The 21,988-nt window shown below is 47.4% G+C and overlaps 6 non-coding genes across 6 annotated transcripts; 3 read left to right on the top strand and 3 right to left on the bottom strand.

The window, feature by feature from the left end:
- Window positions 1-10,260: 10,260 nt before the first annotated feature.
- TRNAL-CAG (transfer RNA leucine (anticodon CAG)) lies at window positions 10,261-10,343 on the top strand. The gene has a single exon. It is a non-coding gene; the product is annotated as a tRNA-Leu (tRNA).
- A 1,183-nt stretch (window positions 10,344-11,526) lies between these two features.
- TRNAF-GAA (transfer RNA phenylalanine (anticodon GAA)) lies at window positions 11,527-11,599 on the bottom strand. Its single transcript has one exon. It is a non-coding gene; the product is annotated as a tRNA-Phe (tRNA).
- A 175-nt stretch (window positions 11,600-11,774) lies between these two features.
- TRNAL-CAG (transfer RNA leucine (anticodon CAG)) lies at window positions 11,775-11,857 on the top strand. Its single transcript has one exon. It is a non-coding gene; the product is annotated as a tRNA-Leu (tRNA).
- Window positions 11,858-13,041: 1,184 nt separating this feature from the next.
- TRNAF-GAA (transfer RNA phenylalanine (anticodon GAA)) lies at window positions 13,042-13,114 on the bottom strand. The gene has a single exon. It is a non-coding gene; the product is annotated as a tRNA-Phe (tRNA).
- A 175-nt stretch (window positions 13,115-13,289) lies between these two features.
- Window positions 13,290-13,372, top strand: TRNAL-CAG (transfer RNA leucine (anticodon CAG)). The gene has a single exon. It is a non-coding gene; the product is annotated as a tRNA-Leu (tRNA).
- A 1,185-nt stretch (window positions 13,373-14,557) lies between these two features.
- TRNAF-GAA (transfer RNA phenylalanine (anticodon GAA)) lies at window positions 14,558-14,630 on the bottom strand. Its single transcript has one exon. It is a non-coding gene; the product is annotated as a tRNA-Phe (tRNA).
- Window positions 14,631-21,988: the final 7,358 nt, after the last annotated feature.

Here is a 21,988-nt window from a genome sequence, read left to right as displayed (position 1 = left end):
AAGTGGGATACACATTAATAGTCAGTCTATGTACGCTAAACGTATCGCTGAAGTAATTTTTTTTCCCTCTCCCCTAATATAAGAAAGGAACAGACATTAGACCTAGACCGGGGTTCGAGGCTTGAAAAAATCCAGTATTATTTGTTCTTCATGATGTGAAATATGTGTTGAAAAGCAACCCAAGATGAAGTCAGCCATGTGTGCCAGTGTGTTACTTGGCATGCCTTTGCTGGCCCCAACTGTAAGGGTCACTCTCCATTTCCTCCATTTTCCACTCCCCTTCACACCATTTGTGGTGAAGCAATGGGATGCACTGAAGTGCACCCTCTAGCCTCGTGTGGGATAGGGACATCAGATGCCACTCCAACCCCCTCGTCTTCCTCCGCCAGCCAACGGTGCGAAGATGAGAGGAGTGTGCTCTGAATGTTTTCTGCCTAGCAGAGGCTAGTTCTCACTTACGAAAATGGCCCCACTTTGACCTGTATATCAGGCACAATGGTGTAGGTTTCAAAGAAACATGGCACCAACAAGTTGGAAAACGTGGGCCATGCGTGGACCGTGTTTGAGTCTGGCAAGCTCCAGATCTGCTACCAGGTTCCAGTCATTATCACAGGTGCAAAAATGCCAGGCCCCAGGTGTAGCAGGGAAAAAAAAATGCCATCTCAGCCAGGATGGCATCCCTGACCTCGGAGGCACTGTGCTGTCTGTCCCCCAAGCTGATCAGTTTCAGCACGGCCTACTGACATCTCCCCATGCCAGTGTTACAGTGTTTTCCGCTAGTAGCTGGGGTGGAGGTTGCAGCTTCGTAGGGTTTCAGTCTACTCCTGCCATGAATTTTGGCCTGGGAGAGGAGATAGGCCACCCCAGTTTGCACCCGGGGAACAGACTCCACCTCATTCACCCTGCCTGTCATTAAAGATAAGCACTGCAGCATCCCTGACCACAGGCGCTTGTCCATGTGTCGGTGGTCAAGTGGACCTTGCAGCAAAGCGCAGAGCTCTGGGCCCGACTGATGTTATGGGACACATGCAGGCGCAAGGCAGAGACAGCACACCAAGAGAAGTAGTAACGGCTAGGCCCAGCATAGGGAGGTGCCCCAGCTGCCATCTGCTGACGGAAGGCCTGGGTCTCCAGAAGCATAAACAAACACCAACATCTCCAGGGCCAGCAGTTTATCGATGAGGCTGTTACAGGCTTGGGCATGGGGGTGGGTTGTATTGTACTTCTGCCTGCAATGAAAAGCTTGGGAAATGTGGAGTGGCTGGGAAGAGGCGCATGATGGTGCAGGCCAAAAGGGCGCATGAGGGTGAACTCCCCAATGTGTCAGAGATAGGTGTGTAGGTGTCCTTGCATCATATACTTGCACCATATTTGGCTTTGGAAGTTAATTTTGTGCCAAAAAGTGGTTAAGACAGCGATCCCTCAGCTACTCCCGTTACACTGTCTATTGAAGTTACCATCTGTGGAAGTGGACCACCATTTCTAAGATCCCAAAGGAAGCAGGCAAGAGATGTGCAGTTCAGAAAAAAAGATGAGAAAATAAGTTTAGGCTGTAGAGCACAGAGGGATCGGAGAGGACAGAGCCATTGTCTCACTGGGAATTCAAAGAATATATGGGGGTTATGTGCACCCACAATTTTTACTACTGGTATACAGTGCCATTGTCTCACTGGGAATTCAAAGAATATATGGGGGTTATGTGCACCCACAATTTTTAATACTGGTATACAGTGCCATTGTCTCACTGGGAATTCCACAAATAATTTGGGGATTCATTCACCCTACATCTCAGGCTCTTGCCATATTCACCCAGGTTGTCAGTGCTGCACCAGCTCGTTCCCAGACAGCTCGGCCCGAAAAACACGTTACCTATATAGAGGATTTGGACAATGAAGACAACATGTTCTAAATCTAATGTCTGCACCTTCTCCAGAATTAAAATAAAGGCAGCGTTTAACTTTCAAATAGCACTGCACAAAGGAAGAGCTTATCAGCTTGTCTCATGACATGCTACTGAAAAGTTTCATTTGTGTATCTTAATGTAAATATAGTTGTATAAGCTTTTTGGGTTTTAGGCACTGCCAAGTTATTTATTACCACCCGCTCCCTTATAATGATGATGACGCCAAAGTCACTGTGGGTGTTCAGAGCTCACAGCTTTGGGTGACATTTGTCTTGCTCTCTGTCGGTACCAGCTGTCTTTTTGGATACCGTAAAGTTATGTTGACTTTATTAACAGCTATAGAAGCTTTAGCCAGGTTGTGACGGTGTGTAACCCTAACAACACTAAGTGGGATACACATTAATAGTCAGTCTATGTACGCTAAACGTATCGCTGAAGTAATTTTTTTTCCCTCTCCCCTAATATAAGAAAGGAACAGACATTAGACCTAGACCGGGGTTCGAGGCTTGAAAAAATCCAGTATTATTTGTTCTTCATGATGTGAAATATGTGTTGAAAAGCAACCCAAGATGAAGTCAGCCATGTGTGCCAGTGTGTTACTTGGCATGCCTTTGCTGGCCCCAACTGTAAGGGTCACTCTCCATTTCCTCCATTTTCCACTCCCCTTCACACCATTTGTGGTGAAGCAATGGGATGCACTGAAGTGCACCCTCTAGCCTCGTGTGGGATAGGGACATCAGATGCCACTCCAACCCCCTCGTCTTCCTCCGCCAGCCAACGGTGCGAAGATGAGAGGAGTGTGCTCTGAATGTTTTCTGCCTAGCAGAGGCTAGTTCTCACTTACGAAAATGGCCCCACTTTGACCTGTATATCAGGCACAATGGTGTAGGTTTCAAAGAAACATGGCACCAACAAGTTGGAAAACGTGGGCCATGCGTGGACCGTGTTTGAGTCTGGCAAGCTCCAGATCTGCTACCAGGTTCCAGCCATTATCACAGGCGCAAAAATGCCAGGCCCCAGGTGTAGCAGGGAAAAAAAAATGCCATCTCAGCCAGGATGGCATCCCTGACCTCGGAGGCACTGTGCTGTCTGTCCCCCAAGCTGATCAGTTTCAGCACGGCCTACTGACATCTCCCCATGCCAGTGTTACAGTGTTTTCCGCTAGTAGCTGGGGTGGAGGTTGCAGCTTCGTAGGGTTTCAGTCTACTCCTGCCATGAATTTTGGCCTGGGAGAGGAGATAGGCCACCCCAGTTTGCACCCGGGGAACAGACTGCACCACATTCACCCTGCCTGTCATTAAAGATAAGCACTGCAGCATCCCTGACCACAGGCGCTTGTCCATGTGTCGGTGGTCAAGTGGACCTTGCAGCAAAGCGCAGAGCTCTGGGCCCGACTGATGTTATGGGACACATGCAGGCGCAAGGCAGAGACAGCACACCAAGAGAAGTAGTAACGGCTAGGCCCAGCATAGGGAGGTGCCCCAGCTGCCATCTGCTGACGGAAGGCCTGGGTCTCCAGAAGCATAAACAAACACCAACATCTCCAGGGCCAGCAGTTTATCGATGAGGCTGTTACAGGCTTGGGCATGGGGGTGGGTTGTATTGTACTTCTGCCTGCAATGAAAAGCTTGGGAAATGTGGAGTGGCTGGGAAGAGGCGCATGATGGTGCAGGCCAAAAGGGCGCATGAGGGTGAACTCCCCAATGTGTCAGAGATAGGTGTGTAGGTGTCCTTGCATCATATACTTGCACCATATTTGGCTTTGGAAGTTAATTTTGTGCCAAAAAGTGGTTAAGACAGCGATCCCTCAGCTACTCCCGTTACACTGTCTATTGAAGTTACCATCTGTGGAAGTGGACCACCATTTCTAAGATCCCAAAGGAAGCAGGCAAGAGATGTGCAGTTCAGAAAAAAAGATGAGAAAATAAGTTTAGGCTGTAGAGCACAGAGGGATCGGAGAGGACAGAGCTGGTGTCGGCCAGGTATTCCCACAACATGCGCCTATACTTGTCCCTCCTGGTGACACTAGGCCCCTGAGTGGCAGTAATTTGTCCAGGGGGGCCATTAACGTGTTCCAGACCTAGGAATAAGTCTTCCAACAGGGTAGAGTTTTGCATGCCTTTGCTTCTACCCACTGTTTTTGCTGCTTAGCTTCCCTCCACATCTACTCTGCTTTCACCCCTAAACATCACCCCAGTTTATGCCTTTGCTTCTACCCAGGTTTTTTGTTGATTTAGCTTCCCTCTACATCTACACTGCTTTAGCCCCTAGACATCACCCCTGTCCATGTGGGGTCGGTGGCCTCGTCATCCACCAACTCCTCTTCCAATTGCGCACTGCCCCCTTACTGCAAACCGCACATGACCACAGCTTGCCTTGATGGCAACTGTGTCTCATGATCCCCACTTAGGTCCAGACAAGTCGGTGGCGGGTCCAAAACCCCAAAATTGGAAGGAAATGGCAGATGCTGCAGTATTTCTAACACCTGTTCCTGGTGCTCGGGCCTGGTCTGTGTTGTACCCTGCACCCTGCTTAACGCATCTGCCATATCCGAAGTTGTGCTGAGCGCATGCTAATGTTTCGTGTCCAGTGCAATGGATGGGATGGGATTTCACATAAGTCTGCCACCCATGGCCACTCATGGTTGAGCAACTGAGGGAGTTGACTTTGACGAACCCGAGGGTTTTGGAGTTGGAACTACATCAAAGGTCTGTGCTGCTCACACACTCTGCTCAACACATGATATGTTTAGTGCCAGCAGTGTGGAGACGTCGCACAACAGCCGTTGTTCCAGCAGGTACAGGCGTTGTAGGAGTGCATAGAGGCTAGCAGCGGCAACTATACACTTTAAAAACTATCCGCACAAGCGCCACACTTTCACCAGTAGCTCAGGAACATTGGGGTACCTTTTTCAAAAGATTAGCAGCAATGAGTTAAAAACGTGGCCCAGGCATGGAATATGTTGCAGGCTGCCAAGCTACAGAGCCAATCCCAGGTTACGGCCATTATCACACATGACAACATGCCTGGGCCCAGGTGCAGTGGCAAAAACCACATTGCCGTCTCATCGAGGATGGCATGACTCACTTTGTAGGCAGTGTGCTGTCTGGCCCCCAAGCTGATGAGCTTCAGCACGGCCCGCTGACGTCTCCCCACACCAGTGTTGCAGCGTTTCCAGCTCGTAGCTGGGGTCAATTTAACAGCGGAGGAGGGTGGTGTTTCAGCCCTCCTCCCAGGAATGTTGTGTGGGGAGACAAGTCAGGCCACCACATTTTGCGACCCAGTCCACGCCTCAACTACATTCAACCACTGTGCCCAAATTGAAAGGTAGCGTCCCTGTCCGCATGCACTTGTCCATTCGTAACTGGTCACATGGAACTTTAGGGCTAAGCGCTGAATTTAGGGACCGCCTCATGTTTGGGGGAAAGTGCTGGTGTGGACGGCACAGTGCGGTGGCGCAGTAGACACTCTGCCCAAAAAGGGCAGAGTGTCCCCCAGCTGGGATTCCAACATCTCCTGGGCCAGATTTCTTGAGATGAGGCCGTTGAAGCCTTGGGCATGTGGGTGGGTTGCGCTGTACTTTAGCATGAAATGAAAGGCTTGGGAGATGGGGAGTTGCTGGGAAGAGGCGCATGATGGCGCGGGCAAAAGGAGAAATGGCAGGAAAAGGTGAGGATAAGGGTGAACTCCCCAAAGTGTCAGAGGCAGATGTGGAGGTGTCCTGGCTCCTGGTCTGGACTGCAGCGCCAGCCCTGTCAACAGTGGAAGAGGCAGTGGCCGCCAGGCCAAACGACGATTATCCTGCGCTTGCTCTCACCCACTGAGCCCAGGGCTTGCCTTCCAAATGATGGCACCCGCAAGAGGTGGTGAGATTCCTCTCCGCAGATCTCCAAACCATCTTGGACTTGCAAATTGCACTAAATTTGTCATGTAACTGACATGTATATGATGAGTCTATCCATTGTCTGTTCATTTTGGTGAAAGTCAGCCTGTCAGCTGACAGACAGCTGTGCTTGTCAGTGATGATGTCACCGGCTGCTTGTACCCCCAGTTTTTGCTGCTTAGCTTGCCTCCACATCCACACTGCTTTTGCCCCTACACATCACCCCTATCCATGCCTGTGCCTCTAGCCATAAGTCTGCCACCCATGGAAACTCATGGTGCAGAAAGTGAGGGAGCTGACTCTGAGGAACCCTTGGGTTTTGTAGCTGGTACTCCATCAAAGGTCTCTGCTGCTCACACACCCTGCTGAACATACGGTATCTAGGGTTAGAGCGTGTGGTGACCTCGCACAACAGTAGGTGCTTCAGGCAGATGTAGGCCTTGCTGGAGTGTATTGCGGCTAGCTCCAGGTACTGTAGACTTGGGAAAGTGGGTGTCCAAGTGCCGCACTTTCACCCTTAGCTCAGCTAATTTGGGGTATGTTTTTAAAAATCATTGCACCACTACATTGAACATGTGGGCCAGGCATGGAACGTGTTGGAGGCTGGCAAGCTCCAGAGCCCTCCAACAAGCTAAAAAACCTGGCCCCAGGGGCAGCGGGGATAAACAAATTGCCATCTCATCCAGGATGGCATCCCTGACCTCAGAGGCAGTGTGCTGTCCGTCTCCCAAGCTGATGAGCTTCAGCCCAGCCTGCTGACGTCTCCCCACACCAGTGTTGCAGCGTTTTCAGCTCGTAGCTGGGGTAAATCTAACAGCGGAGGAGGAGGAGGGTGGTGTTTCAGCCCTCCTCCCAGGAATGTTTTGTGGGGAAACAAGTCAGGAAAATTCTTGAAACGGGAGAGTTTTGCATCTTTGCCCTTGCTGCCTATGGACATCCCTTTGCCTCTAGCCACCATTTTCCCTGCTTTGCTTGCCTCCACATCCACACTGCTTTTGCCCCTAGACATCACCCCAGTCCATGCCTTAGCTTGTACCCCCAGTTTTTCCTGCTTAGCTTGCCTCCACATCCACACTGCTTTTGCCCCTAGACATCACCCCAGTCCATGCCTTAGCTTGTACCCCCAGTTTTTCCTGCTTAGCTTGCCTCCACATCCACACTGCTTTTGCCCCTAGACATCACCCCAGTCCATGCCTTAGCTTGTACCCCCAGTTTTTCCTGCTTAGCTTGCCTCCACATCCACACTGCTTTTGCCCCTAGACATCACCCCAGTCCATGCCTTAGCTTGTATCCCCAGTTTTTCCTGCTTAGCTTGCCTCCACATCCACACTGCTTTTGCCCCTAGACATCACCCCAGTCCATGCCTTAGCTTGTATCCCCAGTTTTTCCTGCTTAGCTTGCCTCCACATCCACACTGCTTTTGCCCCTAGACATCACCCCAGTCCATGCCTTAGCTTGTACCCCCAGTTTTTCCTGCTTAGCTTGCCTCCACATCCACACTGCTTTTGCCCCTAGACATCATCCCTATCCATGCCTCTTCCCCTAGCCATAACTCTGCCACCCCTGGAAACTCATGGTGCAGAAACTTTGGTTGCTGACTTTGAGGAACCCTTGGGTTTTGTAGATGGAACTCCATCAAAGGTCTGTGCAGCTCACACACCCTGCTCAAGATATGGTATTGTAGGGTTTCAGCGTGTGTGAATGACGGACAACAGCCTGTGTTTGGACAGATGTAGGCCTTGCTAGAGTGTTTTTAGGCTAGCAGCGACTCCTGTGCACTTGCAAAAGTGGGCGCACAAGCGCCGCATTTTTAACAGTAGCTTCGGTACATTTGGGTATGTTTTTAAAAAACTTTGCACCACTAGGTTAGACGTGGGCCAAACATGGAACGTGTTGGAGGCTGGCAAGCTCCAGAGCCGCTACCAGGTTCCAGCCATTATCACAGGCGTAAAAATGCAAGGCCCCAGGTGTAGCAGGGAAAAAAAAATGCCATCTCAGCCAGGATGGCATCCCTGACCTCGGAGGCACTGTGCTGTCTGTCCCCCAAGCTGATGAGCTTCAGCACCGCCTGCTGACGTCTCCCCACACCAGTGTTTTAGCGTTTGCCGCTAGTAGCTGTGGTGGAGGTTGCAGCGTCGTAGGGTTTCAGTCTACTCCTGCCATGAATTTTGGCCTGGGAGAGGAGATAGGCCACCCCAGTTTGCACCCGGGGAACAGACTCCACCACATTCACCCTGCCTGTCATTAAAGATAAGCACTGCAGCATCCCTGACCACAGGCGCTTGTCCAAGTGTCGGTGGTCAAGTGGACCTTGCAGCAAAGCGCGGAACTAAGGGCCCACCTGATGTTGAGTGACACGTGCTGGTGCAAGGCGGGGACGCCACACCGGGAGAAGTTGAGACGGCTAGGGACGGCATAGTGAGGTGCCACAGTTGCCATCAGGTCCGGGAAGGCGGGAGTTTCAACAAGCCGGAACGCCAACCTCTCCTGGGCCAGCAGTTTAGCGATGTTGGCGTTCTAGGCTTGCGTGGGTGGGTGGTTAGCGGTGTATTTCTGCCGGCGCTCCAATGTCTGAGAGATGGTGGGTTGTTGTAAAGAAGCGCCTGATGGTGCCTTTGATGGTGCAGGAGAAGGAGATAAGACAGAAACAGGGGAGGATGAGGGAGAAGTCAACAAAGTGGCGGAGGCAAATGAAGTGATGTCCTGGCTCGTCCTCTGGAGTGCATCGCCAGCACTGTGAGCAGAGGCAGTGGCATGAACGGCGGGCGACGTTTGTCCTGCCGTTGCTGCCTGCCACTGATTCCATTGCTTGGATTCCAAATGACGGTGCATTGAAGTGGTGGACAGGTTGCTCTTCTCAGGGCCCCTACTCGATTTCGAGAGGCAAATTGTGTAGACGACACTATATCTGTCCTCGGCGCATTCCTTGAAAAAACTCTACACCTTCAAGAAACGTGCCCTCGATGGGGGAGTTTTTCTGGGCTGGGTACAAAAGGGAACATCTTCGGACATTCCGGGTCTGGCCTGGCTTCGGCAAAGCAGCTGACCTCTGCCTCTGGACATGTCTCTGCCTCTAGCTACCCTTTTTGGTGCTGCACCTGCCTCAACATCCACACTACTTTCCCAGCTTGACATCTGCCTTGTCCAGGTGGGGTCGGTGTCCTCGTCGTCCACCACCTCCTCTTCCAACTCCTGTCTCGCCTCCTCCTCCTGCACAATGCGCATGTCAACTGGCTGCCCTGACAGCAACTGCGTCTCATCGTCGTCGATGAGGGTGGGTTGCTGGTCATCCGCCACCAAATCGACCGGAGATGGAATGGAGGAGACTCTAGTGTTTGAGCATCTGGACACAGATACTCGTCTGTTAGGTCCGTGGAATCGCGAAATGGAGGGGCAGGTTGCGGTACAGTCAAAGGAAGGGAGAACAGCTCTGGGGAGCAGGGACAGTTGGGGTTATTGTTCTGAGAAGATTGGGAATTTTGGGTGGAAGGAGGACAAGACTGTTGGGTAAGAGGAGGTAGAGGCTGACTGGCTGGTGGACAATGTGCTTTAAGCGTTATCCGACAGCCATTGCAAGACCTGTTCCTGGTTCTCGGGCCTACTAATCTTTGTACCATTCAGCCTAGTTAATGTGGAACTTTTGTGCAAAGCGCAGAACTTAGGGCCCGCCTGATGTTAAGGGACACACGCTGGTACAAGGCTCAACTCACCCTAAGTGCCAAAAACACTGCTGGTGCAAGGCTCTACTCATGCCAAGGGCCTCAATCTCTGCTGGTAGCTCAGCTTAAGGTCATGTAACTTTGTTTGGAAGGGCTCATGTTAAGGGCTAGAAAAGTGAATTTTGGAAGGTCTTACCACATCACACACACACACACACACACACACACACACACACACACACACACACACACACTCAAAATGACAGTTAAGGGTGAGGGCTTTTGGAATTCCCATTGCCTATTCCATTTGTGGTTGTCATGGGGAACGTGATTTAAAGGGGTGGTTGTTACTGTTTGTTGAGCTTAAATTGGGATTTGTGTCCATCCATTTGGGGAGTAAAGAAGGTTTCCAGGTATTTTCCCACTTTGATAGAGGTTTTTTTGAATGTGGAAAGTGTGTAGTTGTTAGGCAGTGATGTTGGGGTAATAGAGGGTCTTTGGTGTGTTAGATGCCCCCAGGCATGCTTCCCCTGCTGTCCCAGTGTCATTCCAGAGGTGTTGGCATCATTTCCTGGGGTGTCATAGTGGACTTGGTGACCCTCCAGACACGGATTTGGGTTTCCCCCTTAACGAGTATCTGTTCCCCATAGACTATAATGGGGTTCGAAACCCGTTCGAACACACGAACATTGAGCGGCTGTTCGAATCGAATTTCGAACCTCGAACATTTTAGTGTTCGCTCATCTCTAGTAGTTAATTGATTCCAAATAGCGTGCATGCGCGCGACATTCAGGGACTGAGGAAACTAATTCCATGTCAGGATGGCCGAGCGGTCTAAGGCGCTGCGTTCAGGTCGCAGTCTCCTCTGGAGGCGTGGGTTCGAATCCCACTTCTGACAGTGGTTTGATTTTTTTCCTGCTGGCGATAGCACCAGTGCAGAGAAATTCCTGCTGCCTCCCAATGGCAATTTCACTTTTACTTCTGACTATATAGCCTGACTCAGCTTGCTTGGCTGTAGAGCCAGTAATAAGGGTCCTAGCTTACAGTGACCTGATTCTGTGTAACTTCCGCGTGACCCTCCTGAAAAGTACGTGACTCCGCAAGGGATTTTCTTGTGAAGACAAGAGTTCTGAATAATGCGCACTTGAATGGAGACCAAAGACTAATCCAATCACAATCTGGAGGATCCGCTATGATGTCTGTCACAAACACCCCTTCTACATTCTGTCTGTGTGGACCGTTAAGGTAAAAGAACGGCCTTTATTGTAAGAGACAAAGGTTTACAGCTGAAGCATGGAATAACATTTCTACAGCATTGGAACCTGGGGGAGACCTGGGAGAAATGACATTCAGTGGGGCCTGGAGCTCATTGGACATTGCCATCTGGTTTTGACCAGTCAAGAGTCGAGCTCTGACTCTATACCCACTTAAAATCATCAATATAATGTAGCTGAGCAGGGTCTATCTGCTAAAAAAAGACAGCCACCGCTGTTGTGCACCTAGGACATGTCTTCTGGTGATGCAGCTGCGTGCTTTTGGAGGTGAACGCTATTCGGCGAGCAGCAAAGAAAATGGCAGCTGGTTCTTCGGGAGAGGACACGGAGAAGAGGTAAGGCTTCTTGGAGAAGTCTGGTAATATATGTCTCTGCCATTCAGCATTCTGCTGAATATTTCCGGATCCTTGCATTATTTAGTCTTTCTCACATTACTGACTGATGTGAAAGAGGGACTTCCCCCCCCATTTCCAGGATTACCTGCGCATTATGCAAAAAGGAAAGCTCGGTTCAGTTAGGATATAGAAAGAACCCAAAAACATTCATGTCAATTGTTCAATGTTTAAAACGAGGGTGTGACAAAACCCAGAATTAAATCGGGGACCTTTAGATCTTTAGTCTACGCTCTCCCAACTGAGCTATTTCGGCATCCGCGCAGCACATTGTCTTCTCCTGAAAGAACTGTTTTCAACCTTTTTTTTTTCTATAGTTCCAGCAGTGCGCTACGCTCGATCGAAACCCCAACGAATTGGAAAGAAACGTAGCAAGCCTTTTCTTTTGTTAGTGGATTTGTATTTAAAATTCATTTGCCGAAACCCGGGATCGAACCAGGGACCTTTAGATCTTCAGTCTAACACTCTCCCAACTGAGCTATTTCGGCCTCTGTCCTGGGATCTGCTGTCTCCCCGTTCACTAGTTGGGACATCTTTAGGCAAGGTGAAAATTCCCATGAGTACAGAATGTACATAGGAGGGATGATTTTCTAATGAGTAGTTAATTGATTCCAAATAGCGTGCATGCGCGCGACATTCAGGGACTGAGGAAACTAATCCCATGTCAGGATGGCCGAGCGGTCTAAGGCGCTGCGTTCAGGTCGCAGTCTCCTCTGGAGGCGTGGGTTCGAATCCCACTTCTGACAGTGGTTTGATTTTTTTCCTGCTGGCGATAGCACCAGTGCAGAGAAATCCCTGCTGGCTCCCAATGGCAATTTCACTTTTACTTCTGACTATATAGCCTGACTCAGCTTGCTTGGCTGTAGAGCCAGTAATAAGGGTCCTAGCTTTCAGTGACCTGATTCTGTGTAACTTCCGCGTGACCATCCTGAAAAGTACGTGACTCCGCAAGGGATTTTCTTGTGAAGACAAGAGTTCTGAATAATGCGCACTTGAATGGAGACCAAAGACTAATCCAATCACAATCTGGAGGATCCGCTATGATGTCTGTCACAAACACCCCTTCTACATTCTGTCTGTGTGGACCGTTAAGGTAAAAGAACGGCCTTTATTGTAAGAGACAAAGGTTTACAGCTGAAGCATGGAATAACATTTCTACAGCATTGGAACCTGGGGGAGACCTGGGAAAAATGACATTCAGTGGGGCCTGGAGCTCATTGGACATTGCCATCTGGTTTTGACCAGCCAAGAGTCGAGCTCTGACTCTATACCCACTTAAAATCATCAATATAATGTAGCTGAGCAGGATCTATCTGTTAAAAAAAGACAGCCACCGCTGTTGTGCACCTAGGACATGTCTTCTGGTGATGCAGCTGCGTGCTTTTGGAGGTGAACGCTATTCGGCGAGCAGCAAAGAAAATGGCAGCTGGTTCTTCGGGAGGGAACACGGAGAAGAGGTAAGGCTTCTTGGAGAAGTGTGGTTATATATGTCTCTGCCATTCAGCATTCTGCTGAATATTTCCGGATCCTTGCATTATTTAGTCTTTCTCACATTAATGACTGATGTGAAAGAGGGACTTCCCCCCCCATTTCCAGGATTACCTGCGCATTATGCAAAAAGGAAAGCTCGGTTCAGTTAGGATATAGAAAGAACCCAAAAACATTCATGTCAATTGTTCAATGTTTAAAACGAGGGTGTGACAAAACCCAGAATTAAATCGGGGACCTTTAGATCTTTAGTCTACGCTCTCCCAACTGAGCTATTTCGGCATCCGCGCAGCACATTGTCTTCTCCTGAAAGAACTGTTTTCAACCTTTTTTTTTTTCTATAGTTCCAGCAGCGCGCTACGCTCGATCGAAACCCCAACGAATTGGAAAGAAACGTAGCAAGCCTTTTCTTTTGTTAGTGGATTTGTATTCAAAATTCATTTGCCGAAACCCGGGATCGAACCAGGGACCTTTAGATCTTCAGTCTAACGCTCTCCCAACTGAGCTATTTCGGCCTCTGTCCTGGGGTTTGCTGTCTCCCCGTTCACTAGTTGGGACATCTTTAGGCAAGGTGAAAATTCCCATGAGTACAGAATGTACATAGGAGGGATGATTTTCTAATGAGTAGTTAATTAATTCCAAATAGCGTGCATGCGCGCGGCATTCAGGGACTGAGGAAACTAATCCCATGTCAGGATGGCCGAACGGTCTAAGGTGCTGCGTTCAGGTTGCAGTCTTCTCTGGAGGCGTGGGTTCGAATCCCACTTCTGACAGTGGTTTGATTTTTTTCCTGCTGGCGATAGCACCAGTGCAGAGAAATTCCTGCTGGCTCCCAATGGCAATTTCACTTTTACTTCTGACTATATAGCCTGACTCAGCTTGCTTGGCTGTAGAGCCAGTAATAAGGGTCCTAGCTTTCAGTGACCTGATTCTGTGTAACTTCCGCGTGACCCTCCTGAAAAGTACGTGACTCTGCAAGGGATTTTCTTGTGAAGACAAGAGTTCTGAATAATGCGCACTTGAATGGAGACCAAAGACTAATCCAATCACAATCTGGAGGATCCGCTATGATGTCTGTCACAAACACCCCTTCTACATTCTGTCTGTGTGGACCGTTAAGGTAAAAGAACAGCCTTTATTGTAAGAGACAAAGGTTTACAGCTGAAGCATGGAATAACATTTCTACAGCATTGGAACCTGGGGGAGATCTGGGAGAAATGACATTCAGTGGGGCCTGGAGCTCATTGGACATTGCCATCTGGTTTTGACCAGCCAAGAGTCGAGCTCTGACTCTATACCCACTTAAAATCATCAATATAATGTAGCTGAGCAGGGTCTATCTGCTAAAAAAAGACAGCCACCGCTGTTGTGCACCAAGGACATGTCTTCTGGTGATGCAGCTGCGTGCTTTTGGAGGTGAACGCTATTCGGCGAGCAGCAAAGACAATGGCAGCTGGTTCTTCGGGAGGGAACACGGAGAAGAGGTAAGGCTTCTTGGAGAAGTGTGGTAATATATGTCTCTGCCATTCAGCATTCTGCTGAATATTTCCAGATCCTTGCATTATTTAGTCTTTCTCACATTAATGACTGATGTGAAAGAGGGACTCCCCCCCCCCATTTCCAGGATTACCTAAGCATTATGCAAGAAGGAAAGCTCGGTTCAGTTAGGATATAGAAAGAACCCAAAAACATTCATGTCAATTTTTCAATGTTTAAAACGAGGGTGTGACAAAACCCAGAATTAAATCGGGGACCTTTAGATCTTTAGTCTACGCTCTCCCAACTGAGCTATTTCGGCATCCGCGCAGCACATTGTCTTCTCCTGAAAGAACTGTTTTCAACCTTTTTTTTTTTCTATAGTTCCAGCAGTGCGCTACGCTCGATTGAAACCCCAACGAATTGGAAAGAAACGTAGCAGGCCTTTTCTTTTGTTAGTGGATTTGTATTCAAAATTTATTTGCCGAAACCCGGGATCGAACCAGGGACCTTTAGATCTTCAGTCTAACGCTCTCCCAACTGAGCTATTTCGGCCTCTGTCCTGGGGTTTGCTGTCTCCCCGTTCACTAGTTGGGACATCTTTAGGCAAGGTGAAAATTCCCATGAGTACAGAATGTACATAGGAGGGATGATTTTCTAATGAGTAGTTAATTGATTCCAAATAGCGTGCATGCGCGCGACATTCAGGGACTGAGGAAACTAATCCCATGTCAAGATGGCCGAGCGGTCTAAGGCGCTGCGTTCGGTTCGCAGTCTCCTCTGGAGGTGAGGGTTCGAATCCGACTTCTGACAGTGGTTTGATTTTTTTCCTGCTGGCGATAGCACCAGTGCAGAGAAATTCCTGCTGGCTCCCAATGGCAATTTCACTTTTACTTCTGACTATATAGCCTGACTCAGCTTGCTTGGCTGTAGAGCCAGTAATAAGGGTCCTAGCTTACAGTGACCTGATTCTGTGTAACTTCCGCGTGACCCTCCTGAAAAGTACGTGACTCCGCAAGGGATTTTCTTGTGAAGACAAGAGTTCTGAATAATGCGCACTTGAATGGAGACCAAAGACTAATCCAATCACAATCTGGAGGATCCGCTATGATGTCTGTCACAAACACCCCTTCTACATTCTGTCTGTGTGGACCGTTAAGGTAAAATAACGGCCTTTATTTAAGAGACAAAGGTTTACAGCTGAAGCATGGTATAACATTTCTACAGCATTGGAACCTGGGGGAGACCTGGGAGAAATGACATTCAGTGGGGCCTGGAGCTCATTGGACATTGCCATCTGCTTTTGACCAGCCAAGAGTCGAGCTCTGACTCTATACCCACTTAAAATCATCAATATAATGTAGCTGAGCAGGGTCTATCTGCTAAAAAAAGACAGCCACAGCTGTTGTGCACCTAGGACATGTCTTCTGGTGATGCAGCTGCGTGCTTTTGGAGGTGAACGCTATTCGGCGAGCAGCAAAGAAAATGGCAGCTGGTTCTTCGGGAGGGAACACTGAGAAGAGGTAAGGCTTCTTGGAGAAGTGTGGTAATATATGTCTCTGCCATTCAGCATTCTGCTGAATATTTCCGGATCCTTGCATTATTTAGTCTTTCTCACATTAATGACTGATGTGAAAGAGGGACTTCCCCCCCCATTTCCAGGATTACCTGCGCATTATGCAAGAAGGAAAGCTCGGTTCAGTTAGGATATAGAAAGAACCCAAAAACATTCATGTCAATTGTTCAATGTTTAAAACGAGGGTGTGACAAAACCCAGAATTGAATCGGGGACCTTTATTTATTCTTTATTTATATTTATACACAAGAAAGTACAGTGACATTAGGTGTAATCAGTCAAAGATATAAACACCAATGATTTCTTTGAAAATTCCAATAAAACAAGTAAACGAAATCCAACAAATAAGTTGAGTATAATAAAACACATTATGTCAAAAGAACATACAGTTGTGTAGGTCATTCTGTATAAGTATTAAGTAACTACCTGAAAAACTTCAAATGCGAGCATAAGAAGGCAAGCGGGGGGGGCAACAAAGAAAGAAGTAAAGAAGCAAGAAAAGAGGACCTGATTCCCAAAAGGAAGAAATCCCAGAAGGAATCACGATACCAAGTTCCACCACTTCTTCCAAACCTTGACATAGCGATCGTGAGATCTATCTTTCCAACTCACTAACTCCTCGAAACGAGCAATTTGGTGTGATTTCTCCAGCCATGCCTGAAAGGTTGGGGTGGAAGAACTTAACCAGTGTAAGGGAATCAGCGACTTTGCTGCGCCAATCAAGTGGAACCACAGCTCTCGTTTATGTGGACTCAAAGAACCTGCAGGGCCCGTGAGAAAGACTTGATCCGGGAAAAGCACCTGTGATGTTTTGAAAAGTCTGTTAATAAAGTCTGATATCTCTCTCCAAAATGGTTCAATTAGATCACACGACCACCAGATGTGTAACATCGTGCCTACTTCAGAATTACAGCGCCAACACTTATTAGAATCTTTAAGGCCATGTCTAAAGAGCCAATCCGGCGTGCGATACCACCTAGTTAAAACTTTATAGTGGAGTTCCTGTAAGCGCACACACCTAGATTGTCCAAAACTACGTTTCAAGATAAAATCTACATCTTCCTCAGAAAAGGTCAAGGCCAATTCTTTCTCCCAAGCAGAGACATAAGGGGGTTTGTCAATGTCAGCATAATCCGCAAGCATTCGTTTACAGCATGAGACTTTTCGTTGGGACGGTAATTTCGCAAGTAGACCCTTCTCAAAAGCTGTAAGCTTACGACATGGGTTGGCAATTGATAGCAGTTTCTTAATAACACTATAAAATTGCGCGTAATGGAGGAAGTGAGGCTTGACAGAAGGAGCTAATGCATGAAGCTGTGTTTGAGAAATAGGTAAGCCGTCCTCAATTAAATCCTTAAGTCTAACTTCTTTCAAAACATTCCAGATGGAACCACTGAGTAACGGCGTGTTATGGGTTAACAGCGGAAGGAACGGAATGAGGTCTGCAGGCAAAATTGGGGAGGGTGTTGGAGCCAAACGTTCTTTATGTTTAAGCCAAACCTCGCACGGGCCCTTTAATAACAAATTTAGGTCTCCACGACAGTAAGAAGGTGTGGGGAACCAAAGAGGTTTGAAATAAAAGTCATCAAAGAGGCTTTGTGCCAAGACCGTGACTAAAGAAATCTTATGAGGGAGAGCATAGTACATCCAGCGGGAGAGCTGAATAGCCTCATAACAGGCTTGTAGGTCTGGTAGAGCAATTCCACCGCTTTGTCTTCATTTAACAAGAAGTCTATATGGTAACCTAGGAGGTCTGTGGTTCCAGAGAAAGGCCGAGAAAAGCCGTCGAGTTTGGTGAAAATAAGGTCGAGGTACAAAAATGGGTAACATCTGCAATACATATAACATTTTTGGGACAATATAAACTTGCAAGAGATTTTTTCTGCCTAACCAGGACAAATATGGAAGATTATAATCCTTCAGCAGTGACTTGAGTTCAGAGAGCAAGGGAACATAGTTTAGCGAGAAAACATCCTCAATATCAGAGGGCAAATGTACACCAAGATATTTCAAGGACTTAGTTTTCCACTGGTAGGGTGTTGAGCTTTGCAAAACTTTAATCTGGGAAGGTGGTATAGACACATTGAGAATTTCCGATTTCGTGTCATTAATTTTATAATTGGAAAGGGAGCCATAAGTAACTATAAGGGATTGAAGTTCCGGCAGAGACGTTACGGGGTCAGACAGCAGGAACAACACGTCGTCTGCATAAGCCATCGTGTGCATTGATTTATCTGCAAATTGGAAACCTGAAATATTTGGATTTTGTCTCACTGCCTGGAGGAAAGTCTCCAGGGAGAGGACAAATAGGGTAGGGGAGAGAGGGCACCCCTGTCTGGTCCCGTTGGATATATCAAAGCAGCCTGAAAAGGAACCATTAATCTTAATCCGAGCATGAGGTTGGGCATAGAGAGAGAGAACAGCTCTAACAAAAGGAGGTGGAATACCAAAAGCTAGTAAAGTTTCCGACATATAGTTCCAACTTACACGGTCGAATGCCTTCTCGGCGTCTACACTAAATAGAAGTAATGGGCTATTCAATTTTTTTGCCAATGCAATAACATGTAGCAATTTATGCGTGTTTTCTTTACCCTCTCTGCCTTTCACAAAACCGACCTGCTCCTCATGTACTAAAGAGGGAACTATATCTCTCAGTCTCATAGCGAGAACCTTAGCCCAGACTTTCAAATCACAATTCAGCAATGATATAGGTCTATAATTGCAGCATTGCGTCGGGTCTTTGCCCTCTTTGTGAATCAAAGTAATATGTGCCTCCTGCGACTGCCGCACCATAGATGAGCCTTTCAACAAAGAATCACAAAAAGAAGTAAGATGAGGAACTAGCTGAGACTGAAAAGTTTTGTAGTAAAGGGAGGGCAGCCCGTCAGGGCCAGGGCTCTTACCACTAGGAAAACTAGATAAAACCTCTTGTATTTCAGATTCTGTGATTGGTCGAAGCAAAGAGTCACTCATCTCTTCTGTAACAGAAGGCAGTTTAAGAGAGTGAAGGAACTCTCGAATTCGTAACGTATCCTCCATAGTCCTAACTGGACCATGAGGGTTAGTATCCTGTTGCTTTAGGTTATAGAGAGAGGAGTAATAATCTCTAAACTCTTTTGCAATTTCAGAAGTGTCATAAGTCAGAGAGCCATCTGTTTTCTTAATTGCTGCTATATGTGCTCTTGCTCTCTCCTTTCTCAGCATTGCGGTCATAGTTTTACCCCCCTTATTTCCATGAGCGTAAATACGGGCTTTAGAGTGTAAGAAAGCCTTAGCTGAGGAAGCGTTCAACAAATTTTTCAACTTTTCTCTAAGTAGCAACAGATCCGAGTGGGCAGATAAAAGGGCATTACGCTTCTGCAGTCGCTCAAGGGTGGCAATCTGAGCCATCAGGGAGTCAATCATTTTTTGTTTCTCCTTCTTCAGGGCTGAAGCTTTTGAAATAAAGAGGCCTCGTATAACAGGCTTGTGAGCCTCCCAAACTAATGCCGGAGATACTTCCGGTGACACATTCAACAGGAAATAAGCAGACAATTCCTTACCTATATGCTCTCTAAACTCAAGACTATCAAGTAATTGTTCATTAAGGCGCCAGGTCCACTCTCTAGGGGTCAGGTCTGGAAGTGCAAAGGTGGTAGAGACTGGCGCATGGTCCGAAACACTAATAACGCCAATTTGGGACTTGGTAATATTATTAGCCAACGACTTGGAGCATAAAATATAATCCAAGCGTTGGTGTGAATTATGTGGCATTGAAAAAAAAGTATAATCTTTCACAGTTGGATTTACCAGTCTCCAGGAGTCTATTAGATTCAATTCCTGTAAAGCAAGGTGTAGTCTTCTAATAGCCTTCTGGGAAAGCGCAGATTTTTGTGAGGAGGAGTCTAAGAGGGGATCTAACAAGACATTAAGATCCCCGCCGATCAAAATTTCGCCCTCTGCAAACTGAGCCAGAGATTTCAGGATCTGTATTAACCAAGAGAGCTGACCATGGTTAGGGGCATAGAGTGAGGCTATAGTTAGTGGTCGGTTAGAAATGCGACCTTTAACAAAAATGGCTCTCCCTTCTACATCAGCATACTGTTGGGTGATAATAAACGGGAGCGTCCTTTTAATGGCGATGGCAACGCCTTTGGAAGAGGACGTCGGGTGAGTTGAGTAGTACCATCGATCATATATAGTTTTATAAGGCTTAGGAATCCTGTCTGTTCTAAAATGGGTTTCTTGGAGTAACAAAATATCCGCATTAAACTTTTTTGAAAGGGACATTACCCAATGGCGCTTATTTGGAGAGTTTAACCCCTTTACATTAAAGGATGAGATCGTAAGAGAGGGGGGGGGGTTACAGAAGCCATAATGGTAAGGTAGGCTAGATGTAAGAGGATATCTATAAAGAGTATAAACAAGACACGTACCAAATAGGGTGTGGATGCCTTCTACACAAAGAACCCTAGAGGGTATCTCGTAACTATCAGGTAGTAAAAGAATATAAGAGTATGCAGTACCTACACAACTAGAACTAGTCAAGAAGTAACCAAATACTAAACTAGTAGACTGATGGAACGGGGTTTTTCCTGATCGGAATGGGACCCTAAGGATCGTCCTATAAAGAAAAAAAAAAAAAATTAGCAAGTAAAATACCTGTAGGAGGAACATAGACAGTTAACAACTGAACGAAGTTCGGGAAATCTAAAGAGCACTGGCAGAGTATTGTTGTACCGGTCACACTAAACATCATGGTGCGATAAAGGATGAGTCCAAAGCCAACACGAGGTAATTATGGTATAAAAGGAAATGTCCCAGCGTCCAACTAAAAAGATACACAACTAGATAAGGCTAAAAGAGAAAAAACGAAACAGGGGCCAGACTCTTGCTCAAGAGATAGGCAGTGAGCACAATGTAAAGTTACCGGTAGGTCCATGAACAGATAACAACCAGGGAAGTCCAGGGCATATTCAGGTAAATTCTTTAGTCTCTGAGAAGGCTCTTCCGAGATTTGGGTGACTTGAATTTATTAGCACCAGGCCCATGCGAGAGAGGTGGAAGTAGTGGTATCGGATCCAAATTCTGAGAGGGTAGCCAAGAGGGGATTTCCAGGGGTGATATATCCAAATATGACCATACAGCTGGTAAGTCCCGTGGAGTATGGACAACAATACGTCGTCCGCCACATAAAATAGCCAGTCCAAAAGGGTATAACCATGCATACTGTATATTCCTTGCTCTCAGTTCATCTAGTAAAGGCTTGAGCAATCTCCTCTTTGCCAATATGGAGGGGGCAATGTCTTGGTACAGAAAAATTTCAACACCCTCAAGCAAAATTTGGTCTTTAGCTTTAGCCGCAGTAAGGATGGCGTGTGTGTCTCTGAAGGAGAGGAGACCGCATATTATGTCACGGGGAGGGTCCCCTTGTCTGGGCTTAGGCCGAAGCGATCTATGTATGCGTTCTATGGTCACCTGAGCTGCACGTTCCTGGCCCAACAGATCTGTGAAAATGCTGTTCGCCATTTTGGGCAAGTCCTCTGGGGAGTAAGATTCAGGGACCCCTTTCAAACGGAGATTGCGCCTGCGGTTTCTATTCTCCTGATCTTCTATTAGTAGCAAGGAGCGATCAAGTAGCTCTTCCTGTTGTTGGAGATGGTCTGACACCGCCCCAGCATGCTCTCTAATGGACGAGTAAGACTCCTCAAGAGCCTGAACTCTATGAGAAGTAGCTTTAATCTCAGAGGAAATATCCGCCAGTTCAGCTAAAACTGGTGACATCGCATTAGTGATTGCTTTTTCCAAAGTTTTAAAAAAAAATTTCCGTGTGAGTTGCGTGGTATTTGCATCAGAAAGCTCACCTCTCGTTATGCTTCCAACTTCAGAGTCGTCCTCTGAGTCCACTTCCGGCTTAGACTCCGGCGCCATCTTAGGGAGAGTGTGAGGAGAAGTCCCGGTCTTCTTTCTAATAAAACGCTGCAAGTCCACCTGATGTTTGGGCATCCTAGGGGTGCTCGGAGCTTCCCTCTGCCAGATTTGCCCATGTTCACCTCCAGGTAAGGCAAGACGACCGCTCAAAGTCCCCGGTATCACGGAGCTCTAGTGACTCGCGTCTACCATGCTGCGCGGTCAGGCCCCGCCCCAATCGGGGACCTTTAGATCTTTAGTCTACGCTCTCCCAACTGAGCTATTTCGGCATCCGCGCAGCACATTGTCTTCTCCTGAAAGAACTGTTTTCAACCTTTTTTTTTTTTCTATAGTTCCAGCAGTGCGCTACGCTCGATCGAAACCCCAATGAATTGGAAAGAAATGTAGCAAGCCTTTTCTTTTGTTAGTGGATTTGTATTCAAAATTC

This window comes from Leptodactylus fuscus, chromosome 1, assembly GCF_031893055.1.
Source record: "Leptodactylus fuscus isolate aLepFus1 chromosome 1, aLepFus1.hap2, whole genome shotgun sequence".
In the NCBI taxonomy this organism is placed as follows: Eukaryota; Metazoa; Chordata; class Amphibia; order Anura; family Leptodactylidae; genus Leptodactylus; species Leptodactylus fuscus.
The sequence above is the reverse complement of the archived record's forward strand: the minus strand, read 5'-3'. Positions and strand labels throughout refer to the sequence as shown.